At 38.2% G+C, this 18,752-nt stretch overlaps 1 long non-coding RNA gene across 3 annotated transcripts; it reads right to left on the bottom strand.

Moving 5' to 3' along the window:
- Window positions 1–3,457: 3,457 nt before the first annotated feature.
- Window positions 3,458–6,516, bottom strand: LOC141627018 (uncharacterized). Of its 3 annotated transcripts, none has more exons than XR_012536580.1 (5): window positions 6,377–6,516; window positions 5,422–6,125; window positions 4,039–4,667; window positions 3,872–3,963; window positions 3,458–3,778 (listed from the first exon to the last, which is right to left on the bottom strand). It is a non-coding gene; the product is annotated as an uncharacterized LOC141627018 (long non-coding RNA). The 3 variants fall into 3 exon arrangements; XR_012536581.1 differs by having other exon boundaries at window positions 4,039–4,594; XR_012536579.1 differs by having other exon boundaries at window positions 4,039–6,125.
- Between the last annotated feature and the right edge of the window lie 12,236 nt (window positions 6,517–18,752).

Genomic DNA, 18,752 nt, shown 5'->3' with positions numbered 1-18,752 from the left:
ATTGAAAGGGGTAAAGTTACACTCGTAAAAGTATATAAATTCAAATTTATGCATAGAAACCATTATACCACTAAAGTTACATCTAAACGGACTAAAGTTACACATGTAGGGCAGTGAAGTTACACTCGTAAAATTACCTAAATTCAAATTTATTTATTTAAAGTTACATTTTTATACCATAAATTAATTTTTTTGTGAAAAAAATGGCTTGAAAAGATTGAAGTTACAGTATAAAAGTTAAAGTTACACTCAAAAGTCAATAAATGAATAAAGTTACACTCATAATGCAGTAGAGTTACACTCAAAAAATGTGTGGCTGAGAATAGGACTTAGGGACTCAACCAAAATAAGGGACTTACCTGAACCTATCTCTATATATATATATATATATATATATATATATAGAGGCAAGATCCGGTGAGTCCACCTATATATTTGAGTCCATGAGTCCATAAAACAATATCACGCACTATACAAAACAATATCACGAAATTTTTTTTTTCAAATTTTTTATTTAAAAAAAAAAATGTTTTCGAAATTTTTTTTTTTTTTTCAAAAATTTTTTTCGAAATTTTTTTAAAATTTTTTTTTTCTAATTTTTTTTCGAAAAAGTTTTTTTTTTTTTTTTTATAAGCTGTGATATTGTTTAGTATAACGTGTGATATTGTATTACAAAACAATATCACAATTTTTTTTTTTCAAAAACTTTTTTTTTCAACTGTGATATTGTTTAGTATAACGTGTGATACTGTAATCTGTGATATTGTGTAGCATAACGGGTGATATTATAATACAAAACAATATCACGATTTTTTTTTTTTTTGGAGTATAAGCTGTGATATTGTGTAGTATAACGTGTGATATTGTATCATGGACTCACGAACTCAAAAAGATAGGGTGGACTCATGTGATCCTAATTCTATATATATATATATATATATAGAATTAGGATCACATGAGTCCACCCTATCTTTTTGAGTTCGTGAGTCCATGATACAATATCACACGTTATACTACACAATATCACAGCTTACAGTTTCATACGTTATACTAAACAATATCACAACTGAAAAAAAAAGTTTTTGAAAAAAAAATTCGAAAAAAAAATCGTGATATTGTTGTGTAATACAATATCACACGTTATACTAAACAATATCACAGCATACATTAAAGTTTTTTTTTTTTTTTTTAAAAAAAAAAAAATTCGAAAAAAACAATTTGAAAAAAAAATCGTGATATTATTTTGTAATACAATATCACACGTTATACTAAACAATATCACAGCTTAAAAAAAAAAAAAAAAAAAAAAAAAAAAAAAAAAAAAAACTTTTTCGGAAAAAAAAATTTGAAAATAAAATTTCGAAAAAAAAATTTTGAAAAAAAAAAAATTTGAAAAAAAAAAAATTGAAAAAAAAAATTCGTGATATTGTTTTGTATAGTGAGTGATATTGTTTTATGGACTCATGGACTCAAATATATAGGTGGACTCACCGGATCTTGCCTCTATATATATATATATATATATGGGCGGGTTCAGGTACGAACTGGGTCAACGTACGAACCGTACGAACTAGCTGAGTTGACCTTTTTTTTTTTTTTTTTAAATACACTTTATTTCACTACCACATACACCTCTTATTCAGATACATTTTATAACATATGTAGATACACTTTTTCCACAATAATATTCTATATGCACTTTTAAACTTTTTTATACTAATTTTTTAGAGATACACATGTCACTAAAGCTAGATACATATTTTATATTTTGCAGATACGTTTTATATTTTTTGTGGATACGTTTTACACTTTTTGCGGATACACATATCACTATTGTTAGATACACATGTCAATATTCCCAGTTAGGCATATCAGTACTCTCAGATACGCATGTCTATACTACCACATACACAATTTGTATGTGTATCTAGTAGTTTTCGTATACGTATCTAGTAGTATTCATCCACGTATCCACCCCCAAACACTACTTCCCACCACGCACCGCCACCACCGACTGCCACCACACACCGCCACCACCGACTGCCACCATGCACCCCCCCACCGCCGCCACAAATCCACCGGCAACAACTCACCCAGACCCAAATTCTTATTTACGGTGCTTAATTGTCTTTATATGCCAGATATATCCTTCATGCATACGACCACTATGATATGAATGTTGATGAAATTAAGCTTTGCTGTACTTCCTGGTCATCAGGTATGACTTGTTATCCACTAATCTGACCGCAAAAATAAATGAGAGAATATATAGAGGAAAATAGAAATTAGTTTCATTATCTATTCTAATGACCCTAATAACGAACAAGATCATTTATAAAAAAGAACCCGACGCGATCACAACCTACCACAGCCACAACCACGGTCACCATGTACCCATATCTAACACTATACCACAAATCGTGACCATTAACCACCACCACCATCTGAAATCACCACCACCAACATCTGACCATCTAAACCACCACGAATCGCCTCAAAACCACCAGAAAAACATAAAACCCATGCGCACCACCACCGTCATAGTTGCCTAAAATCCACCACCTCTGACGGTGGTTGTAGATCTACAATCTAATGGCAGAAAAAATCAAGTCAAATTATTCTTCAATTATTTTGCATTCGAAATCTCGTTTTCTTCAAAAACTAAGTGATTCAAACCATAGATCTACGAAAAATGAAGAACAATTTCATAAAATTAATCGCATTACTGAATGTTTTGGAGGATTTCGAATCTAATAAGGTGGTTTTAGTCCGGGTGGCCGTGACGAGTTGCGGCTTGGTGAATCGCATCGGAGTGCGTCAAGGTCGTTTGGCGATAAGTGGGATGTGCGGTTGATGCGACGATAGGCCACCATTGACAGGCCACCGTCGGAGCTGCATCAAGGTCACCGATAAGTGGGATGTGAAGTTTGGAAGTGGTTGGTGAGTTTTGAGTGAAAATGAATGAGATAGAATAGGTTAGGGAGAGTGATACGGGATGAGATAGAATACATGGGGGAGAGTGATACGAGATCAGCGCCCTTTATTCTGTTTAATTCAATGGTTGAGATGAGTTCGTGCAGTTCGCACCATAAATTTGGTTCGTACAGATCCCGATTCTATATATATATATATATATATATATATATATATATATATATATATATATATATATATATATATATATATATATATATATATATATATTTTTGTTGCGAAAAGTTATTAAGTTAAGGCATGCGAGTAGTTAGAGAAGTCGGCATGACTCGATCGAGTGGGGGATAGGGATGTCATTGGGGCGGGGTAAGTGCGGAAGAGGGGTAACCCGCACCCGCATCCGCACCCGCCCCGCGACCTATAATGCGTACCCACACCCGCCCCACGACCCGCAGCGGGTTGAACTTTTTAAACCCGTCCCCGCCCCGCGGGGACCCGTTGACCCCTCCAAATTACCTATCTCCTCATAAACAATTTTTAAAAATATAAATCTAAAATCTAAAGTATACTAGTCGTACTACTCATACAAATAAGTTTTCGCAAAATGTACATTCAATTAACTAGTACACAAGTTTTTCAAACCATGAAAGAGTTTTACAAACAATGAAACACATGCCCAAAGTAAACAAAGCTGCTTGATGAAATTAACAAAGCTTCACTCATTGTTACCTCAAATCATCTAGAGCTCCGTTAGCATTCTTACCAAGCTCCGTTCACCAAGCTCCGTTCACCGTTTTCAAGTTATATATTCATGAATCCTAACTTTTGGTTAGTCTCCATTAATCTGAAACATATAAAAACCAACACCGTCAATGTCACATATAAACTGACACCTATTAAAAGTGTACTTTTTCTGATCCATTTATTAGCGTAATACCTCAATAACTTCATCAGCAACGCTAATGCATTCCTCCTCCTCAATTTCATCCATGATTTGTTGGCATTCAACTTCCTTTAACTCACGACTACCTGCAGTTAACACTAGATATAAGAAAATAAATTTAAATGCGTCACATACAAAGAGATCATAAAACGTATACACACCTTTAATATTAGCCCAAATCCAGCTTGACTACACATTAATGCCTCCACGGTTGATGGGAGAAGCCGACTACTATGAGCACTTAACACAGGTCCACCCGTATTCCCGTACTGAAAGCGGACTCAAAAGCAACACTAGAGACCGGGATACATAGGATGTCTCTTGCTATCTCTTGAAGTATTGGGAATGTTGAACCATTAGTTCTCCACCAAGCAAGGATGTTAAAGTCGTCTGACACACTCAGTGGCACATTTGGACTTTCGAAATATTTTTCTAACTCAGATTTTTCTTCGACTTGATTCTCCCCCACTTCTAAATACTTAGCAAATCCACTCAATTTTCCATTTCCACTACGTGTACTAGATGGCGGAGGCATCTGATTGTTACCCGACTCTTTCTCCTTATTCTTTCCATTAGTGAGCGAATACTCACTAACCAAGTTCTTCAAAACATCTTTCACCCTCCTCACCTCAAGCACAGCTTCATAATCCTCGTCCTCGTAGAATTTCTTATAATAGTATCTAATAAGTGGTAACTTATACCTAGGATCTAAAACCGCTGCCACGGCTAGAAGAGTATTAGCATCACTCCAATATTTATTATACTTCTCCAACATTGTCACTGCCATACTCTTTATCAAAGGATCCAAAGATGTCACCCAGATATTCAATTGGCATTTGATTTCACAAATATTAGTAAAATAAATATTGGCGGTAGGGTACTTTGTAGTAGAAAATTCATATGTTATGTCACTAAATAACTCTAACTTATCACAAATATTTTCCGCCTTTTCCAGTCTTCCTTAAGCGGTGCATTTTTGTAAACATCAGACTCTCGACCACTTAAAACATCAAAAACATTCTTATACTCGATTGCAACCTTAAGCATTTCATAAGTTGAATTCCAACGAGTTTTGCAATTAATTACAAGCTTCTTTGAACAATTTGTATTATGATTCCTAGCCGTACTTTTAAATTTTGTCTTCCTAAGAACAGAGGCTGTCCAGAAAATCACACTATCCCTAATCCTTTCAATGCCCTCACCAATTACCTTTAAACCATCCTGAACAATCAAATTCAAGATATGTGCACAACAACGCATATGTAAGAACTTTCCACTCAAAATGAGAGAAATTTTAGGAAGCTTTGCACGCAAGATTTCCATCACAACATCATTGGTTATGCAATTATCAAGAGTGATAGAAGAGATGCGGCAATCTAAATTCCAATCATATATGCAATTACACAGAGCTTCAGCTAAGATTTCTTTTGCATGCGGTGCCTCCACGTATAAAAATCTAGGTTAGACGCATATAAGCACATAATAAATAAATGACTAACGATAAAACAAGAGAAAGCACATGCCATGAAACAATAGTTATTTACCTAAGTATACAACTTTGTAGCTTCCATGTATTATCGATGAAATGTCCAGTGACCGCCATGTACCCTTTCCTTTGATTACTTGCAGTCCACATGTCTGTTGTAAGAGCAATCCTACTCTTGGTCTTTCTTAATAACTTCATCATATTACCCTTCTCATTAGTGTATCTTTTCATTATATCAATTCTTTATTGTGTTCCGACTTGGCACTTTAAAACCCGGTTGCAAAGTCTTACATACTTTTCTAAAACCATAATGTTCAACCATGCTTATTGCGTATTCATGGAGAATAATCATTTCAGCAACATCGTGTCTTCCGTCTTCTTGGCAAAATTCATAAGGCGCCAATGTTAGTGTTTCATTCTTATTGTTGAGATAAGATTGTGAGCCAAACAATCTAGTTTGTCTAAGATCTCGGCATACTCTCTTTGGACAAATCTTAGTGTGATCTTTTAAATGAGTGGTGCCAGCACCTCGACCTTCAACAAAATGCCTTTCACAATAATTGCATTCTGCTTTGATTTATTCCCCAACTCGCCTCCTAACATAATCCTTCCAGACAGGTGATGTATGCCTACTGGTAAGAGGCACAATTGAAGGGTCTGGTTGTGTTTCATTTTGGCTCTGAAAATCAGACGGAATTGCAGTAGAAGAACCTTCACAACCACTTTCTACTCCAGGGGGTGTAAAATTAGACTTCATATCATCTACCAAATCAAACAAGTGATTACATTTTGCACGAATCCATATAGCATAAATAAATTAATGACACACGAAACACGCAAAAATATTAAATTGTGAGCAATACCCATTGATAAAACAAAGCAAACAAAGCATATGCAAATGCTACACCATTTATTTCTAACTCCTACTTCTTCTTCTAGGATACAACATAGGAGTATTATAGCAAAATAAATAAGAAAAAAAATCATTGATATAAAAAAGAAAGATGAAATACCTGATTGTCAATAAGGAACTTGGAGAAACACAATGAAAAAACGAGCTTGAGGAAATCGATCGATGGAATTGGAGGTTGAGGGTTAGGGTTAGGGTTAGGGTTTCTTATTTTTGGGATTTAGATTATTGGCCACTGTTGGGTATTTGGGTGGGTAGGTTTATAAAAAAATTGGTTTGGCCTTTTTATCCTCTATAAGTTATAATTTTTTTTTATTATTATAGTATAATTATTACTACTTATTATAGGTGGGTTGGAGATTTGGAGATAAGTGAGGCGGGGACATGTGGAGCGGGGACATGCGGAGCGGGGCGGGCGGGGTGGGTGTGGGGTGGGGTAAGTATGGGGCGGGTCTCATGTGATACCCATCCCCGCCCCATGACCCGTCAAATCATTACCCGCACCCACCCCAAGTGGGGCGGGTGTGGGGCGAGACCCGCCAAAACCCGCCCCACTAACATCCCTAGTGGGGGATACTCGAGTAGGGTGGACTCAATCGAGTAGGCACAGCTCAATCGAGTGGGTTTATGGCAAAGTTGAACAGTCGCTGCTGTTTTGTGCAACTCGATCGAGTAGGAGGAGTACTCAATCGAGTGGGGGCTACTCGATCGAGTACTTAAATGACTCGATCGAGTGCGTTTTGTTGTACGTTCTGGTCAGGTTCTGGAGTTGAGGTACTCGATCGAGTAAGTTGGCAACTCGATCGAGTGACCTCTACTCGATCGAGTGGGTATAATTACTCGATCGAGTAAGTGTTGTACATGTCGTATATGCTTTGAGTCGTAGGCTATGTGCTTATGTTTGTCTCTCCTTTTATTGCTCAAAGATATGCCGCCAAAGAGATCTGCTATGTAAGCTAGGGCGCAAGAGATGAGTGTGGATGATATAGCCAAGATGCTTGAGCATCAAGATACGCTTACCGAGGCCCTAAAGAGATTTGGGAAAGACAAAGATGCCGGGGTAGACTTTGCCAAGATGAGAACTACGATATCCCGCTTCAACCCAAAGGAATACATGGGTATTGGTGCGCCAATTTTGCTCGACAATTGGCATAGGGAGATGGAGAACATCTTGGGAGTGGTTCATTGTCCCGAGGACTTTAAAGTGGAACAAGCTGCGTTCTACTTGAGAGATGTTGCAGGAGAGTGGTGGGAAAGGGTAAGGGAGAGTGCCCTAGATCTTTTTCTGAAGCAGGGTAAGTCAGCTATACAATGGGTTGAGTTTAAGAGGGCTATGCGTCGGGAGTTTGTTCCAGAACATATTCGTAGTAAGCTGAGGGAGGAGTTTGATTCTTTCAAGATGACTTCGGATATGACTGTGGTTGAGTATTACCACAAGTTTAGCGAGAAATCGAGGTATGCAGAGGACGTGAGGCTGAGTCAGGAGAACTTGGCACTGCGGTTTGAGAAGGGGTTAACCAACCAGATAATGGAGAAGTTACCGGTTGGGGTCCTTACAGATGTTAAGGAAGTTTATGAGAGAGTAGGGAAAGCTGAGAGATTGGTCGAGATAGCCAAAGAGAACAAGGAAAGAGGTCCTGAAAAGAGAAAGGCTGAGAGTGAGGGTGGTGGTCAGTCCAGTTACAAGAGGGGTAATCATAACCAGGCAAGGGCTTACTCATCGGGATCGTGTTTTAGTGGTGGAGCTTCTTATGGGCGTGGTCGTGGTGGTAGCAGTAGCAGCTAGAGTATCTCTTGTTTCAACTGTGGCGGTATGGGCCACAAGAGGCATGAGTGTACTAGTGCCGGGGGGAGAGGTTTTCAAGAGGCCATCGCAGGGGAGCTTTTCGTAGAGTCCGACTCAGAGTTATGCTAGCAACCGACTGGGTGGGTCATGGAATAATCAAGGAGGGCACGGTAACAATAACGGTGGGTACAACCGCAATGGCGGTAATGCTTATCAGAAACCGGCGGCTAACAACAATCAGGGGTTAGCTACCAAGCCATCTACTTCAGCTAGTATAGTTCAAGGAGGTGGACAAAAGACTAGTGGCAAGTTATTCATGATGGACAAGAAAGCTACTGAGGATGATTCACAAGTGATCACTGGTACCTTTCTTGTTAATGATGTTTCTACCTTTGTTTTGTTTGATTCGGGGGCATCACACTCTTTTATATCATCGGGTCATGCTAAGCTTTTGGGTTTAAGAGAGTTTGAGTCTGTAAAAGATGAGGTTTTTATACTGTCAGGTGAGTCAGTGTCTTGTGGGAGGTTGTATAAGAGTGTATCTATGATAGTTGGGCAAGTTGATCTTCTAGTGGATTTGTTAGAATTTCCTATGGACGATTTCGAGATGATAGTTGGTATGAATTGGTTGGGTAAGTACAAGGCTAGAATATATTATGACCAAAATAAAGTCTCTTTGAGAGGTCCTAAGGGAGTTAGTGTGTCTTATCGTGGGTTTGTTGTCAAACCCAAAGTCAAAGTGATTGCAGCGGTGACCTTGAACTCTTATCTGAGAAGGGGGTGTCCTTTGATTCTATACCATGTGAAAGATCATAGTATGGTTGGGCCGATAGCTGATCAGATACCAGTGGTGGGAGAGTTCCCAGATGTTTTTCCGGAGGAGATACCAGGTTTGCCACCGAAGAGGGATATAGATTTCAGTGTGGAGTTGAAACCAGAGACGAGACCAATCTCTAAGGCCCCGTACCGCATGGGTCCTAAAGAGTTAGCAGAGCTGCAGAAGCAGTTGGATGATTTGATAGAGTAGGGATACATTAGACCTAGTGTATCGCCGTGGGGAGTGCCAGTTCTGTTTAATTTGTGAAGAATAAAGATGGGAGCTTGAGGTTGTGTAATGACTACAGGGAGCTGAACAGTGTTACAGTGAAGAACAAGTATCCTTTGCCAAGGATACATAATCTGTTTGACCAGCTGAGTAGGGCAGGAGTCTTTTCAAAGATTGATTTGAGATCAGATTACCATTAGGTGAGGATTCGGGATAAAGACATACCGAAAACAGCTTTTTGATCGAGGTTTAGTCACTATGAGTATGTGGTGATACCGTTTCGGTTGTCTAATGCATCAGCTGTGTTTATGGATTTGATGAACCGGGTCTTCAGTCAGTTTTTGGATCAGTTTGTGGTGGTGTTCATAGATGATATCTTAGTCTATTACAAGACTAAAGAGGAGCATGAGGAGCACTTGAAATTGGTGTTGCAAACTTTGCACGACAATCAGCTTTATGGGAAGTTGTCTAAGTGTGAGTTCTGGCTCGAGGAAGTTGCCTTTCTGGGACATGTTATTTCTAAAGAAGGTGTATCTATGGATCCTACAAAGATAGAGGCGGTGTCTAAGTGGGAAACACCAAAGAATGTGGCAGAGATTAGGAGTTTCTTGGGTTTGGCAGGGTACTATCGTCGGTTCGTTCGTGAAAGACTTTTCAAAGATCGCCAGACCTATGACAACGTTGATGAGGAAAGAGAACATGTTTCAATGGGATGAAAGTTGTGAGATGGCGTTCCAAACATTACAGGAGCGTTTGACGACCATAGCTCCAGTCTTAGCTTAACCTGAAGGGTGTGAGAACTTTGTAGTGTATACAGATGCTTCAAAGAACGGGTTGGGTTGTGTGTTGATATAGAACGGGAAAGTCATTACCTATGCTTCTAGGCAATTGAAGCCTTATGAGGAGAACTATCCAACACATGATCTAGAGTTGGGTGCAGTTGTGTTTGCTCTCAAGATTTGGAGGCACTATCTTTATGGAGCGACCTTTAAGGTATTTTCAGATTACAAGAGTCTAAAGTACATCTTTACTTAATAGGAGCTGAACATGACACAGATGAGGCGCATGGAGCTTATAGGGGACCATGACATGGATATAATATACCATGAAGGGAAAACAAACATTGTGGCTGATGCGTTGAGCAAGAAGAGTGTGCATTCCCTATGCACAGCTATGTCTTTAATGAGATTGAGAGATGAGGTGGGTAAGATGAGGATACTTGTGATACAGGAAGGGGATGCTATAGGAGACTTGACAGTGGAGCCGGATCTTTATGATGATGATGATATTCGCAGGAAGCAGGCTCATGATTTTAAGATTCAGGAGTGGAGAGCTGGAGTAGAGAAAGGGACAGTGTCTCGGTTCTAGAGAGAATTCTGATGGGAGTGTTCGGTTTGATGGGAGATGGTGTGCCTAGGGATGAGGAGTTGAAAAAGATAATCATGAAAGAGGCTTATTGCACACCGTATTCAATACATCCGGGTGGTGACAAGTTGTATAGAGATTTGAAGAAGACTTTCTGGTGGCCTGGCATAAAAAGGGAAACAACTGAGTTCGTGGCTTGATGTTTGACATGTCATAGGATTAAGGGAGAGCACCGACGACCTCAAGGTAAGATTCATTCTCTGAAGGTACCTGAGTGGAAATGGGAGTCTATCTCCATGGACTTTATAGTGGGTTTACTGCGGAGCCAGTAGGGTAATAACATGATATGGGTGATCGTTGATCGTTTGACTAAGTCAGCTCACTTTATTCCAATGAAAGATACGTGGAGGAAGGTTTAGTTGGCTAACGGGTACAGGAAGCATGTGGTGAGGTTACATGGAGTCCCAAAGGACATTGTGTCAGATTGAGATGCGAGGTTTATTTCTTGATTTTGGCAAGAGTTGCAGGAGATGATGGGAACTACCTTGAAGATGAGTACGACATTTCATCCTGCAACAGATGGACAGACAGAGATAACTATCAAGACTTTGGAGGATATGTTGAAAGCTTGTGTGATGGAGTTTGGTGGTAGTTGGGAAGATAGGTTGGATCTGATCGAGTTTTCTTACAACAACAGCTACCATACGAGTATTAGGATGGCACTGTTTGAGGCTTTGTATGGAAGGAGGTGTAGGAGTCCGATTTGTTGGGATGATAGAGCTGAGGCAGTGGTTTTAGGACCACAGATGGTACAGGGATGATAGATCAAGTGAAAGTGATTAGGGAAAATATGAAAGCGGTCCAGGATCGATAAAAAAGCTATGCGAACTTACATCGTCGTGAGATTGAGTTTCAGGTTGGGGATAAGGTTCTTTTGAAGGTGTCACCTATGCACGGGGTTATGCGGTTTGGTAAGAAAGGAAAGCTAAGCCAGAAGTTCATTGGACCGTATGAGATTTTAGATCGTGTGGGAGAGGTTGCTTATCAGTTAGCTTTACCACCAGCTTTGGATCATGTACATAATGTATTCCATGTGTCTCAGTTACAGAAGTATGGGAGTCATCCTTCCCATGTGTTAGAGCTGGAGAACATCGAGTTGGATGAATCCTTGTCTTATCTTGAGGTGCCAAAGTAGATTATTGATCGCAAGGTTCGAAAAAATAGGCCCGGGGAAACGGTGTTACTCAAGGTTCTATGGTCTAATCACGAGGTTGAGGAAGCGACTTGGGAGGCAGAGAAGGCTATGAGGGAGCGGTATCCGTCTCTTTTTTATCAGGTATGTGTGGTTACGGGGACGTAATCATGTTTCTTTTAGGAGGGTAGGAGATGATCGCATAAGGTTTTGGTATGGTTTTATGTCCGTTTTAGTACAATTAGTGGTTGTTTTGAGTCGGTATGGTTGGATTTTGTTTTTGAGTTTTTGTTGCGTTGTTATGTCGTAGTTGAGTTAGTATGTTTGTTTTTCAGTATAGGTTTGAACTTCGGGGACGGAGTTCATTTTTAAGGAGGAAAGACTGTAATATTACGGTTTTCTGTACTGTTGGGTACTCTATCGAGTAAGGCTTACTCTGTCGAGTAAGTAAGTTTTGGTTACGAAACAGTGTTCTGTCTGATGGGTACTCGATCGAGTAGGGGCCACTCGATCGAGTAAGTCACTTACTTGATCGAGTAAGTCGGTTTTACGGGTTACTTTGTCGGGTTTTGTTAGCAATGCGAGAAAGATATATAAACACCTTTTGTCAGTTCTTTTCACTTTTACCCTATTCCAAACTTCACAAAGATATTAACAAGTTACGTTGCTTCTCTCTTTTGCATTGCTATCGAATCCTAAGGCTTGTGACGTCAGAATCCAGAGTTCTTTACGCCGTTGATACCGTCGCGTTGTGGGTAAGATCCTAGTATAGTTCTTATGCTGTTTCATTGATTTTGGTTGAAACCCTAATTGGGTATATTAGGGGTTTGTGGTATATTGTTGATATTAGATGGTAATTGTATGATTGTGTGATTGATAGGAGGTGATTTCGTAGAGGAACGTTTCTGATTAGCTGATTGTGACGATATTGGTGATTGCTTTTCCAGGTAGAATTTTCTACTAAGTTATTGGTTACATGTGTATTGGATAATTGGTTGATTTTTGATGGTTGATTGTTGTTACTGATATATATCGTATTGAATTGGTAATTGTTGATGTAGTAGTTACTTGGTTGTTGTTTGTCAGTGGTTCGCGAGGTGCGCCCTCGGGTGAGTGGAGTCACTTGCGGGAGTGACTTCATGCCCTTGATTCGCCCCTTGTGGAACCCGCCACAAAAAGGGATGTGCACAATAAGGAACATGGGTTTGCGCTCGGTATTGATGAGCGGGGCTTAGGTGGGAACGGCTGCGGTCCCCCACTGGCGGTGTGGATTACTGGTTGCGGCCATAATCTGGCAGGACTAGACCTTCAGGCTAGTCAGGTGATTGGTGAGGTTGATACCGTCGTTTCAGTACCAAAAATAAATACCTAAGTACTACTAAAAGAAGTCAGCGGTAAGTAGGGTCGATCTCCACAGGGAGGCGGTCACTATCTACTTGTCAACTCGGTCTGTCTATGGTCACAAGATGGGGGGGTTTGAAATGTTTGAGCTAAACTAAAGAGATTAAAGAAAGAGAAAGGAATAAGAGGGATTAGCAATAGAGAGAAGAAACTAGGATTGTCGGGTCATCAATGAATATCAGTTAAGGTCACAGATCAGTCATGTGTAACGGTCTAAGGGCAACGAATATCTCCTTCCGGTCTCAATTCGCCCTAAAATACTATTAGCTTAGCTTCCGCCCTCACTAAAGCATCCTAATGTTCACTGTTGATCTCACCCCTTCCAACCTTCCGGTCTAGGTCAAGGCTTACGAAGACTAGTTAAGCTAAATGAATCGATTCAAGTAGCTAGTTACAGTTAATTGCAGTGATTAACAACAAAGACATGATAACAATGAAAGATCTGTAAACCTAATTAGCAACTAACGATAAATTATTGAATCCTCCTAGCAAGGGAATTAGCTAAACATAATGAATAAAGGAAAAGCAGAATATGAAGAAATAAAGAACATGACAAATTAAAGAGAGAATAATGAGAGAATTACTAAATAAGATCTGGAAAAATAGAGAAAGGCAATATTTAGCAGTAACCGGGGAAAAGTAACGTCTATTCTCCTAAAACCTAATTACCCTTATCCTATTTATAGGAGAGAGATTTTATTATTCGACCTAAAACATGTTATTAAGTAAAAAGTCCACGTCCAAGAGCTAATCACTCGATCGAGCCATTTAGAAATGCTCGATCGAACAAAAACCAGCAAAAACCTCTCGATCGAGTAAACAAACAACTCGATCGAGGAAACCCTAAATAACACATTTCGATCGAACACAATGAGCATTCAATCGAGTCTTCTAATCCTCCAAAAATCTCGATCGAGCAATAAAAGCTTTCGATCGAGGGACCTTAACTTGGCCAGCTCATTACGTCGTCAGTTTCAGCATTGACTTATTGTTTTAGCTCCCGAAATGACTTCACGCGTCCCAAGACAGTAGCATTTCCGCTCCAAATCCAATCATCCTCTAAATGCAAGCAAAGTGGACGATAAAAGGCTTGATTCTACCACTTTCGGGTCCATTCCTGTAAATAAAGCAAAACAAACCAAAGTAGAATATTCGGGGCATTTCGTAGCATAAAACTACGAGAATAGCATAGAAATACGTGCATAAAGAGGCTTAAAAAGACTATATAAAATGCACGTATCAGAGGTGACGGTGTTGGAGGATTGTATGTATTGTTGATATTGCTTTATCTAATATTGTGTAATTAGTAACTGACCCCGTTTAATTGCTTTAAAAACTGTGGTGATCCATTCGTGGATGGTGAACCGTTATTGAGCAGGTATGAGATGGATGCGCGAGGGATAGCTGGGATTGAGTCACCACAATGTCACTTAGAGTCTTCCGCTGTGTTGTCGAACTTTATATTTCATTTAATTGATTTTGGCATTTGGAACAGTTGTATTTCTTTTGACTTTTTTGGTTTTGGACATGCTATAATTTTACTATAAGAGGACGCCCCTTAGAGTACGGTTGGAGACGGAACCGTCTTATATTAGTCAATAAATTTGGCTCCATTAATGATTACGTACTTAGGATGGTTAATAGGGACACCCGTCCTCGTTGTATAAGTAACAAGGACGGTTGGTCAATAAAACTGTCTTCTTATTAATATACATGACGGTTATTTTACTAGACCGTCTTCTTATTTTTTAATAGCAATGATCCAAATACTCAGTGCGTTACTCCATCCTCTTGCATTCAAACTAAATACACACATTCTTTATACCTAAAGTATAAACCACCATCACCGTCTGTCGTTCATCTCTAACGCTACCACCAGCGCCTCGCAAACCACTGCCACAAGATTCTCCTTCATCATCGCCCTAACGCAACACCGTACCACCGGTCACCGCCAGTCGTTCATCTCCTTACGGAAGTCTGTGTCAATTTTCATATTCTTCATTTAGTACCTGATAAATCGTTTATTTAGTACAAATTGATTTCGTAAATACCATAATTGAACAATAAAATCAATTCTGCATATCATATTCTTCATTTAATTCGTGATAATTCGTTAATCTGCTTGTGCTTATCTGAGTAATTGTTGATTTCGTAAAAATATGTATTTATTTTGCTGCTCCATTTTTTCGTTAATCTGCTTGTAATTATCCCTCCATACACTTTGGCATATTGAAACAAATGAGGATTTTGGATTGAAATATACAAATTGTGGTATGGAGGTGTAATTTTATTATCGCACACCAGGTGTTCGATGAATTTACGACCCATATGAAACTTAGTCTAGATAATTAGCAACAATTGCAGTCTTGAAGATGGTAATTAATGTCTTATAATTGAAATTGATGAAGTGCAAATAGGCGTAGAGGAGGTTATTGAGCAAAATTTAGGATTTTTGGTTGTATTTCTTATGAAGCGGATTTCCGAAATTCCGAAATAGGAGCACCGTATTCAACCCAAAATAAATGAAAGGAAGTGAATGAATCGAGTTTTCTTTCAAGTGAGGGAGTAAATGAAGTCAGTGAGTGGCAATTGTGAAGAGATTTCAGATTGAAACTTGCGAATTCCGTCATCCGGAGTTTGCTAGATAGTAATGGAGAGAATGGGGTACAAAGAAAGCTGAGAAATAATGGTGCATTTTGATTTTATGAACCAAGAAATTGTACAAACAACCTTCAACCTCAGATAAGGACATGTCCGTTACTTTTCTATATTTTTTTCTCTTAATTAATAAATGGGCGGTGTTAACAGAAAAGTAACAATGTCAAGGTTAAAGTCCTTAACTGTAAACTTTTATAGTTTAGATGTATAGGTCCGGTTCTTTGTGTTAACTCATGCTCGAACTATTAAGCAATGCTAATTATATGTTTGGGCCTCTTAATATTGTCTCCGAACAGAACTTCTGACAAAGTTTTATGCTGTCTAGATAATTATTGATAGCCATATGAACATTGGAAAGTTGTTAAAAACTCTGACAAACATGAAATGCAAAATTTAGTGGCAATTTTCAACTTAATTAACTGCAGTTTCTGAGCATTTTCAAGATGATGAAAAAAATGATGCCCTTACTTTTAGAACATTACCCCTAATCGCTTACTCCGTTTCCAAACTAAGAAAATTACCCCCAATCGCTTACTCCATCCCTAACTAAGGGTCCTGCATAAAATACTTGGGGTCGGGACTTTGATATGTAAGCCTCACTTCTAGTCCAATTTCGAGTCAGATAAGTTAGTAGAAATCATAACCATCGAATACATATCATACGTAGAATATTGCGTAATATATATAAAAGTTGAGATGAAGTGAGCATATCATGTGTCTGCTACCAAAGCTTGGAATTACAACTAGTAAATAGAAGCTGATAAAGGGATATGAATATCTCATGCTCACTAACCTCTCTAGGTCATTCAACGATGACTATATTATTTTACCTATGCCTACTTGGTTCTTCTATTTTCTTGCTTCTCGTTTTTCTTAGCGCTGTTAATTTGCCACGGATATGTCCTCCAGCACAAGAAGACGTTTGTTCGACCATAACAAAACTCTCTATTACACTTGAATTAGCTCAGGTTCATCTTCTACCAAAGCATAGACAACATCCGACCTACTAGGAGTATACACTGAGAAAGAGCATGGTTTGTTATAATCTCCATCCTGCAAATCATGTTTGATACTCTTTTATTAGCATTGCGTCACAAAACTCGAGGAATTGGTATCATTACCATATGTATATGATGAGCTTTATGCTCCTTGAGCGGTTACAAAAACTCTTGGGACTCATGATTCGTTTTTTGTTCCTTTTTTTTTTTTTACTTTATAAAACTTGTGTGGAAAAAAAATATGATGAGCTTTTGCCTGAGTATGATCAAACTCGTGTGCATGAGTGTCTGTATATATCGAATAAATCAACAACGATATTTCATATTCCATGTATTTCATATTCTATTATTATAAACATGATATTATAAACATGATAGTTTTCTAGCATATCACTTCTCTGCTGCATTTTCAAACCATATGAGCCATTAACATACGTTGAGACGACCAAATAATCCCCATTGATTCAAAAGGGATGGTGCCTTTACTTAGTACGCTTTGATATTTATGCACAATTTAGCAATTATCATTTTTTTGTGGTAGGTATTTGACTGAACTGATAGTGAGATTCTTGTGCCCCACATCATTGTCCAAGTTTGCTAGTTTTGAAAATGAAGATGATCGGTCAGACTATATTGTTAAGGCTATGATATGTACGGGTTGTGAAAGGGGTCGAAAGCTTGCTTTTGCTCCATATTTTGAACGGTATGTACCTTTTTTTTCATACTAGCTACTATTAATTATATTATTCGATGCTACTTATTAATACGCGATGCTGATTGTTTAATTCTATATATAGTAGTAATCATTAGATGTTGACTGCCATTAATCCAAAAGATATATAGTGTAGTATATTAGTGCGATCCAAATCGAACTCTAGGGCCTCGTAAATTTTTGAAGATACAATTAATATGTAAGTTCGGCATGTATACGAATTAAGAAATTGCAATTATCTCGTAGATTTACATTTGTTTTCGTTAATTAAATGTGATTAAGCTAAGTCTATAACATACAATTAACAAAAAGCAATTACGAAGATAAATAGCTTGAATGGAAAATAATAAAGGTACCTCTTCAACTAATAATATTGTTATCTCCTGAATTATATAGTCTATGTTTTACTGTTATGCGTTTGTTGTTTATAAGTTGTAGTTGACATGATTTCGATTTTAGTGTCCTACGCAACCTTTTGGAAGTGTCTTATGTGGATATATGTCTACCGATATATGTTGGAGATCATCAGAGTACGATATATTAGTATTATTCCAAGTGTATTTCCTTTAATTTGTTTCTTCGGTTTCAATAATTACTTCGTTTTATATAAATTACACGTGTTGATATGTAAATAATTGTAATTGTGTTTTTTGATTGTATGTAGTTCATATTTAAATCACCAAAGACATACTCGGTTGAGCAAATTGATGTGGTGCGGGACATTTGGGCAACATATGGATTACAGTTTAAGGCGCAAGTATTTGATGGAAACGTTTAAAGTATGCTAACACTTAGATGTTATCTAGATAGCCTAAAAATATGGTGTGTGGATGGAAAAACTCTTGTTAGTGCTTGTGTTAAATTTATTGTCGATAGTTCGTATTTTGGAGGTTCAAACTTGTTTCGTTTTGTTTGGTTGGATTTGGAGTATAAATGTAAGATTTGTTGGATTTTCTGAAATGTAGGAGGATATATTTAAGCTATACGACTATTGTCGTACATGGTATGAACGTAGAAATTTTTATTTCAAAAATCTAGTTGTCAATGAGCATGGATTTGATTTTATAAATTGGCGCTAGATTGATAAATTGGTGCCAAAAAATGGGTGGGCTATATTCATAAATTGGCACCAAAAAAGAGCGGCTATATTCATAAATTGAGGCTAGATTGATTTTAAAAAAAAATGTATAGAAGATGGTTCCTTGACAAAGCGTCATGAAGTTGGCGTAAAAATTATGCGCATAATGTGTTCAAAACAAGACGGTTGAGACACAGGACCGTCCTCCTTAAAAATGCAAAGAAGACGGTTCCAAACCCCAACC

This window comes from Silene latifolia, chromosome Y, assembly GCF_048544455.1.
Source record: "Silene latifolia isolate original U9 population chromosome Y, ASM4854445v1, whole genome shotgun sequence".
NCBI classification, from domain to species: Eukaryota; Viridiplantae; Streptophyta; class Magnoliopsida; order Caryophyllales; family Caryophyllaceae; genus Silene; species Silene latifolia.
This window is presented reverse-complemented; position numbering and strand designations above follow the sequence as displayed.